Consider the following 15,385-nt stretch of genomic DNA (forward strand, 5'->3'; position numbering starts at 1 on the left):
ATGTTAAAACGCATACCAGCCATGTTTTGTTTGTTTTATAATCTGTAATGATATATACTTACCTGCAAAAACATGTTAGCATACATCGTAACATTGAAAGTGAATAAAACAGGTCAGCAATTAGCTTCACTTTGTTTAGTGTAATTATTTATTTTTTAAAATAAATTCAAGCAATGACATGAAAAATAAAATTATTTCGTTATTTTATACAACTTATTATTTATGAGTTCGTAAAGATAATATATATTATAAAACTGCACCACGACTTTAATTATATCATGTTATACCTTTAATTTGTTTATCAGTTCTTTTTAACATAAATTTGGTTTTATACCTGACCCATAGGAACATGCTTATAATCAAGTTAAATTTCTCAATTTACACAAATACATGCTGTTACGCAGTGATAAGATGACGCAACGTGCAGTCTCCTGTCCCTGTTACTAAATATTACGTAGGGTGAGTCGTATTCTGTCTACATTGCGGCACAAAATGATCAACTAAATCTACTGTAGCTAAAACTACTTTCCGATGTCATGCACTGCAACGAGGGAAGGCAACATGCGTGAAGTACTGACAATAAAGTAATCAGGTGACCAAGGACTTACGACAAACCCGAGGTTTTTATTTTGTTTTATTATTATTATTTTGAGACAAAAAACCCTGACCAAAACAGAATAACAGGACTGATCCGCCGCCAGGCTCTACTGCAGCCCACACCTGAACTTGTAGACCAGAGTAGAATTACAATTACTTTTTTTCCAACTGATATGCTTGCCCGGAATAACCTACGACAACGTTTCTCCTCCTCCATGTTTACTACTAAACGCAAAAGTGAAAACTCAGATTGAAATCGCTCACATTTCCAAGCTATTGGTAACGTAGATAAGAAAACTGTACTGATTCGAGAATGAACAGGGCCTACGCTTAACTTTTTTTAAGGAGTCAACAGAACCCACAGAACAAGTATTTTTAGGGGTCAATCCTGTAGTTCATTTAAAATGTACTCTATCGTGGAAATTCTTATAAAAATTACGGAATAGAAAATTTTACGTAAATTAAAAGAAATGTAACAGAATTTATTTTGTTGTGAATTCGTATTTCATAACATATGTCAAATCATTTTATTTTTTTCAAACCACTTATTTTAATTCACACATGATCTTCAATTTCTCCCTGAAGCATGGCATAACAGTAACTTTCTGTTTCACTTTGAAGAAAATCTTTACGTCACTGTCAGTGTAATCTAATTTTGTTCCTATACAACCCTTTACCATCTAGTTGATATGTATTTGTGAATAATATGTCAAACATATTTAGTGGAGAGATGGAAAAATCATACCATTTACATTACCACAAACTTTATAGCAATTAGTTCTTTCATATACTGAAACAGTTGTTAATTAGTTGTTCGTGAATTTGAATTTGTAATAAGCAAATTTCTAAAATTAACAACACATGGAAAACACGTAAAGAGCTCTAAAATGGTTAGGTAATGGTGAATTAAATTTATATTGATGTCCTTTTCTAATCAAAATAAATAATGAAGGTATTTCTTTTGGGGATCATCCACATTGTGCACATATATATATTACCATACTGTACTTTGTACTTCTAGGAAGATCCTACGCGTGACAGACCAGTGTTGCCTAAACATATTCAAGGTCGCGGAGACACGTCTTACAACTTGCACAAATATCACGATAATCGCCTAAAGTTAAACATTTTCTTAAATGATGAAAAATGTACACTGATGATGCGAAAAAGGTACAAGAGAGAAAAAATAAAAGGGGAGGTAACGGGGCAATGAACATGAAGAGGAAAAGATGTTACAGGTTCGACTCCGAGAAGAAATATTAACTGGTTGCATACGTTATGGCGAAGACAGTTTACTAGTATGAACAGCCCGTAACAGTTCCGATCTCTCTCGGAATCGGGATTTGGACGTTTGAAACCTGATAGTGTCAAGCGAGTTTGACCTGTATTCCACCCCCATCCCCCCAGTGTATGTTGCGAGTTCCTGAGTAATGAACACTGTCAAGAAATCAGAGCTAATTTCGCGTACTCGTTGTGCTCCTTTTTAAGGCCATATTCATGTAGGTTATCATGGTACCGTTAATACAAAAATACACTATCGTTCGATCTGATTTTGTGAACTTCTACACTTCTCACACAGTTCAAGGTCTATTTCGCCATTTCACATATATTCACGCTTTTAATGTTGTCATAATAGCTGAAAAACAATATTAAGTTACAGCGGTCTGGTAATAAATATATATATAAAATAAACAATAAACTGTGATAATAATTTCATTAAGTAAAATTTGTATCTATAATTTGTATGCAAAAATCCAAAATAACAACCACCTTTATATGTATGTCGCATTACAGTTACCGGTCCAGGTTGTCATACGGACATGTTTATGGTTTGTTTCCTTTTTAATTTCGCGTAAAGCTACACGAAGGCTATTTGCGTTAGTCATCTCTAATTTAGCGGTATAAGACTAGAGGGAAAGCAGCTAGTCATCTCCACCCACCGCCAACTGTTGGGTTACTCTTTTACCAACGAATAGTGGGATTGGCCGCCGTCACATTATAACGCCCCCACGGCTGAAACGGCCAGCACGTTTGGTATGACGGGGATTCGAACCCGCGACCCTCAGATTACGAGTCGAACGCCTTAACCCACCTGACAATGCTAGGCCGCCTGCATATTTAATGTTACACATTTCACAAGGGCGCACTGACTCAGCTTCCTACCCTTATTTGATTTTTGTACAATTTTCCATGACGTCTGACAAGATTAACATCGGCGTTTGGATTTTGTTCGATAAATGGGGTATCCCCAACGCATTTGGGTATTACTACCACATACATTATCCGTTATGACAATAAGTTGACAACCTGGACCGCTAAAACAAATGCGATATTTAATTCATTGTTGTTTTATGGTGCCGATTTAATGGGTTATCAGCAATTACTGTAAAGTTTGTTCATATTTATAGGTAGAAATGACTAAGGATATTATTGTCATTTGTGCAATATCTCTGAAGTTCACATAATAAGTCACTTTTTGGTACTTACGTATTAACGTGGGGCTATTACTTTAAATATTTTTATCACATTTAATATGAATGTAATGTGATTAAACTTTAACGTGAGCAACATTTTTATTTTTATTTTCTAGTTAAACCACATTTTACCCTCGCCCCAAAGATGATAAACAATTGGGATCTAACCAAAAGTAAAAAACATCCTATTTCTCTTCTGCAAGACAAAGGAATTCTCCCTGCTGAAAGTATGTGCAAAACAAAAAGTCACAATATGGTAGTAACGAGTTTTTGTTGTTGTGAAAAGAAAGAAGAAAAACGAATATTAATCTAAATAAACCATATACATTTAATATTGCATTAATATGTTTAAAATTTATCATACATTCAAGTATTTTAATGCCCCCTTCCCGATAATACGCAAGTACCCTTTTTTTTTTCTTCCAATTTTCGCGAAATAATTTAGCGAACTTTGTCGGAGTCTATCGGTTATTGCTTCTATAAATGCGTATTTGTGCATGACATTTAAGGAAGTCGTTCTAGGTACTTTGTATGATGTTGTGGGTAATGTGTTCTGTATTGTTTGTTGTATTACTTTTTCCGCGAACGAATTTTGCTCCAAACTCGAAACATATTTAACAGGAATAAATATACCCTTCACTAATAGAGATACTAATAGTTTTCACAATATCACCTCTTGATTGGCCAGTGATAGTTGGGTACCTAACATTACTCATCGGGCAAGCGTTTGAATTAACGTAAATCGGGCCATAAAAACAAAGTAAAATGCCTTAATTTGGAGTTGGTTTCTTATTTTTAAATGAAAAATGTGTCTTAAAACATAAACCAAAATATACATATGTATATATAGTTTCATCGTGCAATCTATGTTTTTAATAATTACTTACGTAATGTAAATGTTTGCCAAGAAAGCGACATATTTATACAACTATCGTGACGTCATACCAGGTGAGATTAGACCCTGAGTTTTATATATGGAACTTCTACTCTGCATAAAGCACTTTTAATTCATTATTGAATAATGCCCATAGGACAATAATATTTATCTCCCAGGGTGTATTTTCTCTTTCATTCACAATTACTATTCAGAATGTTTCCTATGTCCTCAGTGTAGAGCATGCTAACATTTTTACGTGTCGACCTCATAAGTCGGGGAATCCTGAGCCGCCAAGCCCGTAAACATGGCGCATCGCAGCCCTGAATAACTCAAACAAAATCGATAATTACATTTCTCATGTGATCAGTGCAATAACTCAAGCCATCAAAGGAACGGTCCCTAGCAGAGTAACAAATCCTGACCTACAATCCTGGAAACTTCCGAAACTCATTAATTAATATTACTCACAAACAATTCGGACCCTGATTATCGCCTGTATTGATACCACTTATGTTAACTTTGAACTGAATATTATTGATAGTCAGTCTTGGTTTGTGCTATCTTCACACCTGTTTCGTCAGTACAACAAAATTCGTGGTAGAAATTTGGGTTCATGAATCCGTCAAGCCTCAAAAAAACATCTTCGGGTTTGAAAGAGAACCGAGGTGATAAGAAACTTTTCTTTCTCTTTTTGACTCCGCGCGGTGAAAAAGTTCATTTTGATTGAGCATCGAGTTTATTTAAACACGTAGAGTGGATTGTGGAAAGACACGAAGTAGATGCCGTCACAAAAACGTTGGGAGAATCGTGTAGCGACCGTCGTTTTACAACCAGAGCAGAACTCGTACATTTATCTTGTTCACGTGGCGATGACGTCAGTCGAAAAGAGCATTTCCCAGGATTGTAGCAGAGAGACGTATATTGAGAGAGCAAGATTCTGTTTCAATAGTTTTTATAACAGATTGATCGAATTAAGAAATAAAAGATTCTGATAACATTGTTATCAGTATACTGAGAGATGAGGGTATAGATTAACTGTGGGAGCGACATGCCATTTACGAATAGAGTGTAGAGTAGCGGGATGAGGACAGAGACCTGGAGGACTCCTGCTGTTAGTGGAAATGCGTTGGAGGTGCTGTTATTGATTTCAACTTTAACAGTTTCATTAGCGATAAAGTTAGGGAGCCATGTGGATTCCCTGAACGTGTCCCATTTGTTGGTTATAATTATCCTTTTTACATGATTGTTCGTGATGTTCATAAGGTCCTTAAGTGACTTATCACTGGTTCTGATAAATTGGAGCTTTCTTCTTTCATGGATTAGATAGTTTACTACAGGGAGACATGATTGTCTATTTCTTTGGTGTTCGAAGCTTATGTTATAATTTCGGGTAATGTTTCTCAATTTTTAAGTTAAGAATTGAGAAATATGAGAAATCTTGTATTATTTGAGAAGGATTGGAGGAGTGGCCGGATCGTGATCGTTGTGAATGTGGCTGTTGTGTACTTGAATGAGCGATGAGATAAAGAGATACTAAGTTCAACACATTCTGTTCCCTTTGGATTGGTGTTTCGTGCTAATATTGTTAATGACAAGGTAACTGTTGTCTGTTAGCAGGTGATGTTGTACTTTTCCATTTCTGTTGATGGATATACAGTTGAAATCAGTGCGTTTAGAATTAAGATAACCAGTTATTATTACGTTTGGGTAATTATTAATGATCGACTGTAACTACACGTCATCAGGTAAAGAGGTTGGGAAAAATATGGTAAGTAGCGTTATGACAGTTCGACTGGGTAACCTGCCTTGTCACTGTTTGTATTCAAACCTTCGTATACAACGAGCAACTTTGTTCAACTATTCCCAATAATACACTATTGGCCTATCACAATATTAATCCATACAATGTAAATTCTCCTCTAGAGAGACGAAGGAAGATTGCTTACTCGTCGATTTCTCTGGTGATTAATTATTTGTTTATAAATTCTTATAATTAAAACAGCTCCCATGCAGATAGGTTCAAATGTATTTTAAAGACGGCTGGTATGGTTATTACTACTTTAATTAAAATAAGGTACAGAACAACGTTTCTCATAGGTTTCACCAATAGGTGCAGTTTTAGTGTTTCGGTAATCAACAGCTCAAGAGACAGCAGCGTCATCAGCAAGCTCTCCTTCCTTCATCTTACTTTCACAGCTTCCCCTGATGTCTTGAGACAATCACCCTAGTTACGTCATGACCACCTCTTCTCCCCTCACCCACGATAATCTCAAATTCTCTAAAGTTAGATGCTACTTAATCTTAACTCGCATAGTAGGGTGAAGAGAAATTTATGTTTCTGACCGCTCCTGGTTACATTTCAATATCCTTCGGGAATTTAAATTAACCTTAATTCTCACCATGAATAAAGAAGACCTTGAGTTTCAGTATCAACTTATCTTTCTTTCAACGGGCCTCCTGTTTCCAACTCTGCGCTGCTTCATGATTTCCCGTTCCTTCACAATTATACATAATGTCTACTATCCATGTTTAACGTATTCACCAACCATACTTGTTAACCAGTCTCTGATGCTTCAACAACATTAAGTTACACATTATTTCATCAAATAACTTTACAGCCTTGTTAGTTCTTCAACCACATTTTTGTTAGCAGAGCAAAGTGAAAGTTAAAACTTCTGACTGCCCCCGTTTGCCTTTCAAGTTCTCCTATCAGGGAATTTTGTCTTGGTTTTTTTGCTAGGTCCTCAGATTGCGACATCCTGACGGGTCGGTGAACAGCTTTATTTGCGGGATGGTTCTATAAAATAGGGTACCTTAGCTGCGAAAGTCTTAGCCAAGGCTATGAACTACTTGGAACACATCAAGAAATGTTTGTTGACATAAATACAACACAAAACTTCTTGTGAGACATTATAATCTATTCATGCTGTAAACGCCAGTGCAGATAGCGCGCACACACATCTTAAGTAAGCGATCATACTTACCATTAAAAAGTTCCAGAACTACCTGTACAGGAAGGAGTTCATCATCTGGACAAACCATTACCAACTGTGTTTGGGATCCTAGAGTGAAAGGATGAATCAAGCAGTATGAAAGAAGGGTAATACAACATGAGAAAGTGTCCATTGAGAAAAAAAAATGGACAATCCCACATGTGAACAATAAAGGACAACATTCCCAGATGAAAGAGTAATAAAGAAAGTTGGAAAAGGAGGAAACCAAGAAAGAGCTGGTCAATAATGTGCTATCAACAGAACTTGACAAAGGGTGTTACATAACTTCAACAAGACACTGGGAGGGAGATGGCAGGGAACACATACAGAAATGAATAGCACAAGCAAGATGGTGTATACAGCCAGACTGTTCGTTATGTAACCATTGGATCAAAAGAGCTCAGGTAACCAGATATTCCATAATTTGCAAACAAAGTGAAAATGGATGAGCCCAAATAAGGAGTGGAGAGAAACAAAAAAGAAACAAATATAAGAGTCAGAAACAACCTAAAAATTAAGACATTCAGAGAAATTGTTTCTTAATTAATAATGAATGTACCTGTAGAACAGGTAGAAGCAAAATGCAGCCATGTGTCCAGAATAGAAAAGAAACAAAGGTCAAGACTGTGAATGTAGCAAGTTAAAGCCCTCATAACATGGCTAGAGACATCAGGAGCAAGAGTTATGTAAATGACAGAGGAAAGGGTGTTTTTTGTTTAACAACTGATTTCTTTATGTAAAGTTTCTTTGTTTGTGCATGTCAGAAAATGAGTTAGTGGTACTTTTATGAACTTGTAGGTTTGACAAAAGGCTTTACTGCATGGACTAAAAAAAATTAAAATAAGTTTTTACACTCATTTCAAAATTAGAGCAACAAGAAATCAACAATAATCCTTACAACTCTAATAGTAGGATGTTATTGACAGAAAAACACCTTTTCTGTGAACAAGGATACCATTTTAATGTTTAGAAGATTTATGTTGAGTTCTGTTTTTTTGGAAGGAGGCAACAAGAACTTCAGGAAATATCTGTTTATGACAATGATTGAGCTGCAGAAGATAAAAATGTTTCTTCAAAATCCATGAAATGTTTGAGTTTAAACTGATAGATAATAATAAGAGAAATTCTATTTGAAAGTTTAGTATTACTTGGGATTGCTCATCTAAATACTGTTAAACCTTTTGTAATTAACATAGATTCTGGAATTAGTGATCTACATTCATTGGTTTCATCAGAAAAATAACTTTATTCATTAATTAGTTTTATGAAGACCAAATTTCCTAAAACTTACCATTTTTTAAGATAATTTTTCATGCCTGTTTTTATAAACTGATTAGTATATTTTTACCAGTCAATCTCCAGGTGTCATATTTATTTTACTTAAACACCTAAGCACAATTTTATATATATTCACATATTTAGTTATTTCTAAAGTAAAATATCCATAACACCTTTTCACATACACTCTTGCCAAAGGCTACATTGTACCAGAAATAAAACGCTTACAATAGTTCATAGAAAAATAAATGTTTCCTGGAAAACCATACATACATATCACTCTTCGATTATACCACTACACACATTTTGTCCCTGAGGAAGAAAGGTCAACCTTTCAAAAGTGCTTGGGTTACAGGATTTCTATTTCAAAAATAATACCATAATAGTTAGTAGTTTTTTATGATAAGATACTTTTTTAGTAAGTCAATTTTGAAGATAATACTTCTTGAATACAGTCAGGTTATTAAACTAAATAGGTATTAAATTTATGACACAACGAAATGTTTTGTTACCAACGGGAATATAGAAAGTTTAATAACTAAAACATCATAAAGCTCACAAACAAGTCTGTTTTTAATATTTATACATTATGAGTGTCAGTATCAGTGTTTTAAATAGATGAATGTGTTTCATGGTAACCACAAGTTTCACCACATGTTAAGTATAACATCACTGAGATGTTCTGAGAGAACAAACGAAATGCATCACCTTTTACAGTTACAAATTTATATATGATCTATACCTGTCTAACTCTCAAGTTTATTTAAGGAGCTGTTAAAGTTTTTAAATGACAAAAATGTATTTTAGGTTATTATAGGTTGTAATGAACAATTTAAAATTTATATCTTTATTTCTACTAATGTGATCAATTAAAAAATAAAAACAGTTAAACAAACATTTGAAAACTTTAATTGAAATAAATTATTATATTTTGAAAGGAAAACCATGACTACACCTATATTCACATTTTAGTGTTTGCAAACATCAGTCTGTTTTCAGTTCTTTTTTGTCACTTGCATTTTAATTATCTTGGATATCAACAGTACTAAAACATTTGTCAGGAGCATTATAACTTTCAAACAATGAAAAACAGATTTTAAAGTAGGCATATGTTACAAGAGCTACATGTGTCATAAATATAAGGGCTACAAATGATGTAAGAAATAATAACCATAAATAGTTATTTCAAAATTTGGGTTGAAATAGTTTTTTTATTACCATTTAGAGAAAAAAGGCAAATTTTTTATAACTTCATTACTAAAATGTCTGGTGCAGATAGCCTAGTTGCTTTGCACCATAAAATGCCAAGCTAACCAACCAACAATGAAAATGTCTAAACCCCTCCATTGTGCATTATAACTTCCGAAAAATAATGCTAACTTTAATAAAAACAAATCTCCATAAAGTCTAGAATGCATGCACACTGTTAACTTCTGGAAAAAAACCAAAGCCTGATAATTTATCAGGGAAACATTTAGTTGATGTTCATATTGTTGTATTCATAAGTTAATGGCTGAAGCTACACCTGACTGTTATAGATTCAAAATAAACTAAATTCAAATAAATAATAATAAACGTAATTAATAGACCAATCAACAGATATTGAAACCTAATATTTATTTTCATTGCTATTGACTGTTTTCCTTATCAAATTAAGGGGGGAAATGGAGGGAGGAGTTAAGACCCCACAGATAAAAACATTAAATGATACAGGCATTACTTTTCAAAAAAGAAAAAAAGAATAGCTAGAAGGGAAGGGGTTTCAACTCCCTTATCTCTACCTTAAATTCATGCCTTTTCAAATATAATATTAAACAACATAATTATTAATCTCTGAAAAATGTGTATGAAGTAAACCCCTATGGATCCCTTCACTTCACCTGCATTTTCTCACACAGAACTGAAGTTATTAACTACTAATAATATGAATGACTGGACCACTTGGGCTCCTGCTTATACAACTTTAAATAATAGTGATACAATTGTAAAGTAAAAACATCACACAGTGTGAGAAAAATATCAATATACAAGAAATTTACACCTGATTATTTAAATAGCCAGAGAGTTAACAGTCAATGGTTCAAAATTGGTGTAGTAGTAGATAGCTTCTGTAGCTTTGCAATAAAAATGACAGAAATAATAAATTTAATGGCAATGGAAGTCATAAAGCATCCCCCACACCTGCCTCTTATGTAAGTTTGTACCTAACAAATATTTTGATCATCTGGATATTTGGAATAACTAGAAACATTAATTTCAATTAGGTTATTATTTTCATGACAACTGATTTAATCATTATTTTGATTGATTGCTAAAATAATTATCACAAACACTTATTTTGATTGGTTAAATGACTCAGTTCTTCTGTAAGCAGATGCACGTTAACATCACATTAGCAAAGAAATCACAAGTTTTACAAATGAAAAAAATTCAACTTAAAATGAAAAACATTTTATAACATACAATACGTAAGACAAGACATGAACTAGTAAATGTTGTTACTAGTATATGGATGCAGGCAGTGTGTATGGGTGAGAATATTTTACATTGAAGAGCGAACAACGTTTTGACCTTCTTCGGTCATCGTCAGGTTCACAAAGAAAGAGGTAACTGACCGGAAGCTGACCACATGTTTGAAAGGGGTTGTGTAACTGAGTGTCGGAATGTAGAGGGCGGTATTAGATGTTTGAATACATAATTTTATTTATTTTATTATATTAATATAGGTATAAAGGCGTTCCTTTATATTGGTTTATTTTGGGTTTAAGTTGTTGTATAAGTAAGGCTTCTTTAATTTTGCGTTTGTTTATGTTTGTTTCTTTATTTAGTATCTGTGTGTTTTCTATGGTTATGTTGTGTTTATTTGACTTGCAGTGTTCAAAAACATGTGAAGGTGACTTTTCATGTTCTTTGAATCTGGTTTCCATTTTTCTACTTGTTTCTCCAATATAGAAGTCGTGGCAGTTGTCACATTGTATTTTATAAATAATGTTGGTGTGGTGTTTGTCAGTGTAGGTTTTACATAGTATAGACCTCAGTTTTGTGCCTGGTTTTTGAATAAATTTGGTATTAACTGGAATGTCATATTTTGTTACTAATTTTTGCCAAATGTTGGTTATTTGTTTGCTGATGTCAGGAATATATGGTATACAGCAGTATATGGTTTCGTGGTTTTTTGATTCGTGAGCTGTATTTACTTTAGTTGGTTGATTTTGCTTTCTGTCTAGGTGTGTGTGTATAATGTTTTCTATGGCTTGTGGAGGAAACTTATTGATGTTGATGAAGTATTGTTTTATTTTGTCTAATTCATCGTTAATTTTATCTGGTGAGCAGAGTTTTATGGCTGTGTTTATTTGGTTTCTTAGTATGTTGAGTTTTTGTTTTGTTTCATGTGCTGAGTCCCAAGGAATGTATAGTCCAGTGTGGGTGATTTTTCGGTGGATTTCTGTTTTGAATTGTGTGTCAGTTCTTGTAATTTTGAGGTTAAAAAATGATATTAGATTGCTTTCTTCCTGTTCACATGTGAAGTTAATTTTGGGATGTATAGAGTTAATGTGATTGAAAAAATTAAGTATGTATTCTGTAGATTTGAATCCTGCAACCATGTCATCTACATATCTGTACCAGTATAGTGGTGGATATAATGCTGTGTTAATTTGCTTGTGTTTCAACTTGTGTCATAAAAATATTGGCTAGAACTGGTGATACTGAGTCGCCCATGCTTAGGCCATTTGTTTGTATATAGTTTTGGTTGTTGAACATGAAGTTTGTCTTTATCGTGGTGAATTCTATGAGGGTTGCTAACTGGTTACTGGGAATTTCTATAGTTGGGTTAGGGTCTCGGATATAGAGTTCTAAGGCTATATTGCAGGCTTCAGTGGTTGGAACTTCTGTAAAGAGGGATATAACATTGAAACTGGCCATTAAGGGTTTATGATTAAGTTGATTTAGATTAGACTTGAAATTTTTTGAAAGTTTTACCTTTACAAAATTAGGGGTTAGTTGTTCTTTTCTACATTTTTAAATAAAATAAATGTCATTTCTTCTATTGATAATTCGTTGGTTTAAATTTCTTAGTTTCTTAATGATCGTGTGAGCGTGTACTGTTAATAGTGGTGTACGGTATGCTAGTTCAGACATAATGGTAACAGGTAAGTACAAATACACTGAGAAAAACACAAAGACTAACACTTCTCGTACAATAGCCGTGATGAAATAATAATCAGTGTTGTCGAGAAACCCACTTGTAGAGAAATATATATGCAAAAACGGCTCGTTTGGGTTGAGAAATAACCTCTAATTTTGTAAAGGTAAAACTTTCAAAAAAATTTTAATACATACACAAACATTATCCACAATTTACAGAAAAAACTACTTAAAGCCATGTTGAACACAAAATACAAAAAACTATGTGACTTACAAAATCAAAAAAATGAACCTAGACCATCAACTGGCATGCTGCATTAAACCAGAGATTTACGGACTTATACAACGAAACATAAACCAAATCAATACTAAGAACGACAGAGACAAAAAAAGATCTGCCACAACAAAAACTAGAAAACTAAGATGCAAACAACAGAAAAGACACCAAAACGACAAACCGTTGACTAACCTCATAATTAACAGATCCGACTGACAATTAAACACAGACGAGATACATCCACTTAACAAAGGACTCAACTTCACAATAGCACCTACGTACATTCCAACCATAGAAATCAAAACATGTTTAGAAGACCTAGCCAGGAGACTTGTGTTACTTTCTACAGAGAAGAAAAACAAGGAAACAACCAAAAACAACCAACAGAAAGAAGACAACTTAGATAATTTTATTACAAAAATTACAAATTTATATTTTCCAGAAACACCTAAAAACAACATCTTAAACGATTTTTTTCAAAGAATTTTCTCACAAAACCATCAACATAATTTCACAAAACAGAAAACTAAAAAACAACCTTACAAAAAGAGATATTAATTCCATTAAAAACCTAAAACAAGACAAAAACATAAAAATTCTAAAAGCAGACAAAGGTAACGCTATAGTCATAATGAACACGAATGAATACATCCAAAAAATGAATAACATCCGATCAGACACGAACAAATTTAAACCAAAACACACAAATCCAACAAAGACACACGAGACACAACTGAACAAATTACTACTACAAATGAAAAAAGCCAACACAATTTCACAAACACTTTATTCCTACCTACGTAAAACCGACTCACGCACACCGCAAATATACAGCATCCCCAAACCTCATAAACCAGATTGTCCATTACGCCCAATAATGTCCACATATGAATTGTTTAATTACAATCTTGGTAAATACATAGCATGGGCATTCTCTAAATATGTAACATTAGCCAGTTCATTCATCAAAGACTCTTTTAATTTCAAATCTAATCTAAATCAACTTAATCATAAACCCTTAATGGCCAGTTTCGATGTTATATCCCTCTTTACAGAAGTTCCAACCGCTGAAGCCTGCAAGATAGTCTCAGAACTCTATATCCGAGACCCTAACCCAACTATAGAAATTACCAGTAACCAGTTAGCAACCCTAATAGAATTCACCACGATAAAGACAAACTTCATGTTCAACAACCAAAACTATATACAAACAAATGGCCTAAGCATGGGCAACCTAATATCACCAGTTCTAGCCAATATTTTATGACACAAGTTGAAACACAAGCAATTAATACAGCATTACATCCACCACTATACTGGTACAGATATGTAGATGACGCGGTTGCGGGATTCAAATCTACAGAGCACATACTTAATTTTTTCAATCACATTAACTCTATACATCCCAACATTAACTTCACATGTGAACAGGAAGAAAGCAATCAAATATCATTTCTTAACCTCAAAATTACAAGAACTGACACACAATTCAAAACAGAAATCCACCGAAAAATCACCCACACTGGACTATACATTCCTTGGGACTCAGCACATGAAACAAAACAAAAACTCAACATACTAAGAAACCACATAAACACAGCCATAAAACTCTGCTCACCAGATAAAATTAACGATGAATTAGACAAAATAAAACAATACTTCATCAACATTAATAAGTTTCCTCCACAAGCCATAGAAAACATTATACACACACACCTAGACAGAAAGCAAAATCAACCAACTAAAGTAAATACAGCTCACAAATCAAAAAACCACGAAACCATATACCGCTGTATACCATATATTCCTGACATCAGGAAACAAATAAACAACATTTGGCAAAAATTGGTAACAAAATATGACATTCCAGTTAATACCAAATTTATTCAAAAAACCAGGCACAAAACTGAGGTCTATACTATGTAAAAACTACACTGACAAACACCACACCAACATTATTTATAAAATACAATGTGATAACTGCCACGACTTCTATATTGGAGAAACAAGTAGAAAAATTGAAACCAGATTCAAATAACATAAAAAGTCACCTTCACACGTTTTCGAACACTGCAAGTCAAATAAACACAATATAACCACAGAAAACACCCAAATACTAAATAAAGAAACAAACATAAACAAACGCAAAATTAAAGAAGCCTTACTTATATAACAACTTTAACCCAAAATAAACCAATATAAAGGAATGCCTTTATACCTATATTAATATAATAAAATAAATAAAATTATGTATTCAAACATCTAATACCGCCCTCTACATTTCGACACTCAGTTACACAACTCCATTCAAACATGTGGTCAGGTTTCGGTCAGTTACCTTTTTCTTTGTGAACCTGACGATGACCGAAGAAGGTCGAAACGTTTTTCGCTCTTCAATGTAAAATATATTCTCAACCCAAACGAGCCGTTTTTGCATATATATTTCTCAACAAGTGGGTTTCTCAACATCACATCATATGTTTATTCTGGTTTATCAAGTGCAGTATGTTATAATTAACTGATTGAAATCCAAATTATTAATTAGATAAAAATTCATCTTGACCAAAAAATATAAAATTTAAACTTTTTATATTTGAAAAGAAAGATATAAGCCCTTAACAGAATTAGATTTATCTACATTAATTTTCTAAAAGGTAAAACTGAAGATTGCCATTTTAACTGGTAAAACATTTCAGGAGATTAACACTAATAATGCAAACACAGAAAACCATACAGTTTATTT

General features: G+C 33.5%; 1 long non-coding RNA gene across 9 annotated transcripts in view; it reads right to left on the minus strand.

Annotated features, from left to right (window-relative positions):
* The window catches only part of LOC143253709 (uncharacterized), a 397,296-nt gene that overhangs the window by 364,914 nt on the left and 16,997 nt on the right, over positions 1-15,385 (minus strand). Inside the window, exon 6 of one of the 9 annotated variants that reach the window (XR_013029803.1) lies at positions 6,442-6,745. The exons of 5 other annotated variants lie outside the window; for them this stretch is intronic. This is a non-coding gene — a long non-coding RNA (uncharacterized LOC143253709). 3 more of the 9 variants (XR_013029800.1, XR_013029801.1, XR_013029802.1) reach the window with 3 other exon arrangements.

Source organism: Tachypleus tridentatus, chromosome 6 (assembly GCF_004210375.1).
Source record: "Tachypleus tridentatus isolate NWPU-2018 chromosome 6, ASM421037v1, whole genome shotgun sequence".
In the NCBI taxonomy this organism is placed as follows: Eukaryota; Metazoa; Arthropoda; class Merostomata; order Xiphosura; family Limulidae; genus Tachypleus; species Tachypleus tridentatus.